The sequence below is a fragment of the Tamandua tetradactyla genome, chromosome 6 (assembly GCF_023851605.1).
Source record: "Tamandua tetradactyla isolate mTamTet1 chromosome 6, mTamTet1.pri, whole genome shotgun sequence".
NCBI lineage: Eukaryota > Metazoa > Chordata > Mammalia > Pilosa > Myrmecophagidae > Tamandua > Tamandua tetradactyla.
Genome location: NC_135332.1, coordinates 132,045,406 through 132,051,642, shown reverse-complemented (window position 1 = coordinate 132,051,642; position 6,237 = coordinate 132,045,406).

The following is a 6,237-nucleotide window of genomic DNA, read 5'->3' as shown; positions in this document are numbered from 1 at the left end:
CAGGTTTTCAAAGAAAGAGTTTAATGCGGCACACAAAGCAGGAGATTAGATAGTCCATAGGCCCAAAAATCTATAAGGAGTTCAGAGTTTTTGATGGATTCAAACATAGGGGAATGGAGTTGTTACCATTGCAATAGCATATATACCCAGGTTGAGACTAGGCTAGAATAACCATTACAATAGTAACTAAACCGGGTTGAGTCTAGGTTATAATAACAATTCCAATAGTAAGTATAATCAAAGGTGAGGTTAGGTTAGAATAACCATTACAAAAACATAAACAGGCTGAGACTAGTTGAGTTTCAGTAATTTCAGGTATTAATTTCTGCATATTCTACAATATAGAAAGAATATATAATGCTTCAGTAATCATAATAATTTGTTCATTTTTAATTCCTCAATTACACAGGGACGCAGGCCCACTAAAGCAGAGATTTAGTCAGAGAATTATAAAATGCTTCCCCACCCCAATATTCTTACTACTACATCAACAGGACTTCGGTATAATACCAGTGTAATAAAGCTGAAAGAACTGCAAGATTCAGACTCTATTTAAGGAGTTTTTAGGGATATCCAAAGATAGCAGGGGAGTGGAAAAACAAGGACACTAGACAACATTGAGACTTATACCTAAACCTGTGGCAAACATTAACTTCAGAACACTTCCTAGCCAGATTAATATAAAATATCACACTACTACCCAGTACATCTTGACTGGATTAAAAAAAAAAAAAAAAAAAAACAAGACATTCTAAAAAGCAAGGATAAACACAATCTGTAGAGAGAAAGCAAGCATCAGAAACAGAGTCAAATATGGCACAGATATTGGAATTACCAGACACAGGATATAAAATAAGGTTAGTAAAATAAAGTCTCTAAAGGAAAAAATACGCAGCATGCAAAAACAGATAGGTAATGTAAGCACAGAAATGGAAATGCTAAGAAAGAAAATGATAGAATAAAAAAGCATTGTAACAAGAATGAAGAATTCCTCAGACGGGTTCATCAGTAGACTGGACACAGCTGAAAAAATCAGCAGTGAATTTGATAATAGGTTAATAGAAATTTTCCAAAGTAGAATGAAAAGAGAAAAAGAATGAGAAGATAGGATGGAATATCAAATAACTGCAGGGAAATATCAAAAGGTATAATGCACATGTAATTGGAATATCAGAAAGAAAAGAGAAAAGGAAACAGAAGAAATATTTGAGGTAACAATGACCACGTTTTCCAAACTTAATAACAGACACCAAACCACAGATCCAGGAAGCTCAAGAGAATAACAAGCAGAATAAATGCCAAACAAACTAACACTAGGCATATTGTATTCAAATTGCAGTAAACCTGGAATGTATGCAGAGGGAGAGGAGAAATAGGGGTAGAAATTGCATCAAATTTCTTGTCAGAAACCATGCAAGCAAAGATAGTGTAGAGTGAAATATTTAAGTTATTAAAGAAAAAACACCAACCTAGACTTCATATCCAGTGAAATTATACTTCAAAGTTGAAAGGAAAAAAACCTTTTCAGACAAGCAAAAACTGATGCAATTCACTGCCATCAGATTTGTACAGCAAAACGTTAAAATAAATTCTTCAGAGAGAGGGGAAATGATATAGGTCAGAAAACTGGATCTACTTAAAGGCAGGAAAAGCATTGGAGAAAGAATAAATGAAAATAAAATAAAATCTTTTATTCTTCATGTTTTTAATTGATTTACTAGATATGATCAAAGTAATTATGGCCAAAATTTTTTTTTAAATAATGACAGATTCCAACCCACAAATTCAGGAATCTCAGAGAACACCAAAATAGGATAAATACCAAAAAATCAACACCCAGGCATATAGTAGTTATTCAGAATAATATTAGTAACAATTTATTGGGTGACTAGAGTATATGGATAAGTCAAATTTATGACAGCAAAGTCATAAGGAATGGGGGGGAGTGGAATACTTAGTTATAAGCCATCTTTACTACCCTTGATGTGGTATAGTATAATCTGAAAGTGGACTTAAATTAGTTGTAAATGTATTTTGAAAAACCTACAGCAAACACCAAAGGATTTTTAGTAAAAAAGTATAGTTGATTTGTTAATAAAGTAGAGGAAATGGAATCACATAAGATGCTCCATTAAAACCAGAGAGGCAGATAAAGAGAGGAGGAAGAAAAAAGCAACAAAGAAATGGCAATGTCGTGGCAAAAATTGTCAGAGATATCCTAGAGTTTTTCCTCCACATGATCTGAAATCTACTTTCTTTATCAGACTCAAATGGAAATTAGTTGGAGAAGGAAAACAAGTTCAACTATATGAAGTGAATAATTGCATTAATTTAAATCCAGTGCTAATAATTATGATGTGCTATTAGTATTTGTTGCCCAATTTTTTTTTCAACCCAAGAGAAGGTGCCTTCGTTTCAGGGAACAGAAAACATTAAGCAGAGATGTAAAAAGTCATAGTCTAATGGTACGTAAAGAAACAAATGGAAAATAAAAGCTATATTCAAATTACCTTTAAAAAATGAAGCACATTTCTTCTATTCTGTATAGCTCATTCCTTCTTAAAATAAAACAAAACAAAATTCAATTGCGTACAACATCATCTATTTGCATCTCAAACATAGTCATTTGGAAAGCGTTACATTCTGTTCTCCAAGGAGTCATTCATTTTTGAAGATATGTATTACATGAGTTTCTGAGGCGTTTAAATATACTAAACCTAGCAGTTGTGTATGTCTGTGAGTGTGTGTGTGAGAGAGAGACACTTTTTGATTAACTATTTCAGAGGGTTAGTTGGAAAAATAAGCTTATTTGAAAAATTTTCTGAGTAACTTTCGTATACCTCAATCTATTAGTAGAATTTCGATATATAGATATATACAATTCTGCCAATTAATTTTGTTGCTAATATTCAGAAATGGCTAAATTGTTTTTCTTTCTCAGCAAAAAATTCCATACAATTTAAGGGATTATTATTGCTTATCTCTCAGGATTAACCCCCATCTGTGACTGATTAAGCTTATTGTTACTTCTCTGAAAAAGAAGTTCCTAAGCTACTAAATGTCTAAAGTTGACTATAAATAGTTAGATATAGAGCCTCTTCAAATGCATGAATCAAGATAAGATTAGTTTATTATCGGTGGATTTTAAATTCCTTTGATCTCTCTCAGAAGCCAATATGCAGTTATCACAAAGGAAAAGAAAAAAATTGTGACCGTCCCTAAAGGAATTTGATAGCCATTAGCAAGATTTAGAATAAATAATGTTGCTTTTAAATTAGGTCCTTCTGTTTCCCAGATAATGCTGTCACATTTTATATGCTCTAAACTAATTGCAACAAGGACAGTAGTGATAATATGAAAAAAAAAGCCTTATAGAAATATGTCAAAAGAATTCATATACTTTCTTGTATCCGTACTGATCACAGGACACCCCAAAATAAACAATCAGTGAAACAGATACTGAATGAATCTTTCATCTTCATTTCTCATGCTATCATAATGCAAACTGAATAATACACACTTGAATAGGAAGTGCTATGTAACCTTTCTACCAAAGCAATATTTATGGAATGTCAATGATGCCATCCTTCTTAAGCTCACAACAATTTTATGAGGTAGTTATCCATAGTTCTATTTTACCTATGAGGAATCTAGGGCCAAGAAAAGTGGCATTTCATGGCTGCAATCAGCAAGAGGAGTCAGAATTTAAATGCAGGTTTGTCTGTCTCTGAAACCTATTTTATTTCTACTTCACTCTAATTCCTTCACTCATAAGAAATACCCTCCTTAGTAAAAATATAAAGGTTCATTTTATTATTTCATCTGATTTTGGCATCAAATGATATGTTCTAGAATATAATATAAAAATATAATATCAAAATTCCTGAAGTTTGGAGTTGGGCATAATAGACAATGACTTCATAAATTTCATTAAACTTAGTTTTCAACACCTTTCTCAACTAAGTATCCCAGATTTCCTAACACATATCGAATCTCATCAGGTCTCTTTTTAGAGTAAGTTTAGAAGTTTACAGGTCCTTGATTTGTATATTTTGAGAACTTCATTCTTTATACTGACAGCATGGGGGTATTTATACAACATGGTCTGACACTTCCTTGGGAGAAAAATAAAATTCTTATCAATCTTAGTTCAATATACCAAAGAATCATGTTTTGTGCCACCACATGTTTTAGCTCAGTGGAATTTGGTATCACAGGGCACACTCAAAAGAGAGTCACCTCATTGCCATCCAGGCCAAGCACTAGTAATAAAAATCTGGTACCAGATGTCTGTTAGGTATCCCTGCAGGTGTGTGTGCAGACTATGATCTCATTTTATGCACTATTCTAATATCTTAGTTTTCTTGTTGTTCAGCAGCGAAACCTGCAGAGAACTGGAAAGCAATATTATTTCCTGTAGCTCACCATCTGTGGACAAAGATTTTTTTTCCCCTTACAGTGAAATGAATTGCCTATACTACTCAATTGCACCTCATACTAAGGTTTTTTCTTCGCCTTTAATTTGTAATTTGTTCAGTGTACAGGTGCAACTAAATGCAAATATAATTTGCAAAATGTACAGAAGGAAGAACAGTTATAAGAGTATGAAATGCATGCGAAAAATATTCAGCTATTGAAGCAAAATGATCATACGGCCTTTGTTTGTGGGTCAAATTGTTTAATTAAAAAAAAGGAAAAGACAGGCTGCATGGTAGATATTAGCATAGACACACACGTGAGTAATGTTGTTTGTGTTATTATTCTAGATTCATGCTGAGAGAATACAGGCCAATATATTTGTATTAAAAAATAAACAAACACAAAACAAGAAAAGGCCAAAGCTGAGTTGCCTTTGTCATGGGAATCTACCTAGGCAGGTGCAACGAGTCACATGATGGCTTCATGTAAAAAGTGTTTATCAAAAGCAGGAGCATGTGGCAAATGTCAACTTGTGCATTTACAATGTAACATTTATCTCATATCATTTTCAAAAAGTGCCTCATGATACAAAAATCCTTACCTGAGTCTATAACTGTCAAGAAATGCATATTTATATATTTTGCCTCCTATAAACAGAAACTGAGACCCAGAGTGAATTAAAGTGTGATGAATAATTTTATTATAGCACATGTGCAAATGATATTTAGCTTTATGCAAACCTCTATTTACTACAAACTACCAAGCACATTTTATCACCTGTTTACATGGATCCATATATGAGGTAATCATAAACTCAGGGCAATATGATGCTATACTAATTTTCAATGTTGAGGACTCACTTAAATTAGAGCAAATAACTGTAATAAAAACACATTTTGAAATTCTTCTATATCTTAATTAGCGAATGTGAACTCAGTTGGTATGTTTTTAATCCATTGAAATTTCCTCTAAAATAAACAGTTCAAGCCGAAAGAAGAAAAATTAAACCTTTTTTGCTAGAATTTCCTACTTTAGTCTCTTAAGGTTTCCCTATGTAAATAGAGTGTGTGAAACATGGAAAGTGCTTAATAAACAATTAGTCTTAACCATTAATGATAGAATGGTTGATGAATAAACAAATAAGCCTATGAATATATAAAAAGAAAGTATATTTCAAACAGCCTAATATTAGGGCTATGTGACCAAGTTTTAAGAAAAAGTAGGGAAATTTCAAAATATTTACAAAATGTTTCATGTGAATATTCTGATTTCTACCAAACACTGTTTACACACTCTAATAAGATAAGAAAACCATCACTAAATTTAATATATGTAAAAGCCAACACTAATTTTTCATCTTGAAACTTCTTTTAAAATTCACACGCATGCACACACACCCAATAAAATAAAGTAGGTATGTCGAAAAATGTGCCAATATATAGCACCCATAAATGCTGAAGAACAGAACAAACATTATTTCACACAACTCAGCAAGTTCATACAAAAGAGAAAAGCTTGGGAATCAAAACAGAAGAGAAAATGAACACCGCAGTGACATGATGAAACTTAGGCTATGGATAAAATAGGGCCTTTGTAGTTCTTAATAACTAAGGATCTTCCACATTAAAGGATACTAAGGACAAGGCAGTATTTCTTTCTGACACACTTGAATTGATACTACCAACATGATAAAAGGAAACCTCAAGCGAAATGGACCTGGCTTTGACAATCAGCCCAAGACTCTGAGGGAGTATAAGTAATTCAACACTAGCGGGTCTCATTCTCAAACCAGGTATCTCAGAATACCTTCAGAAAAAG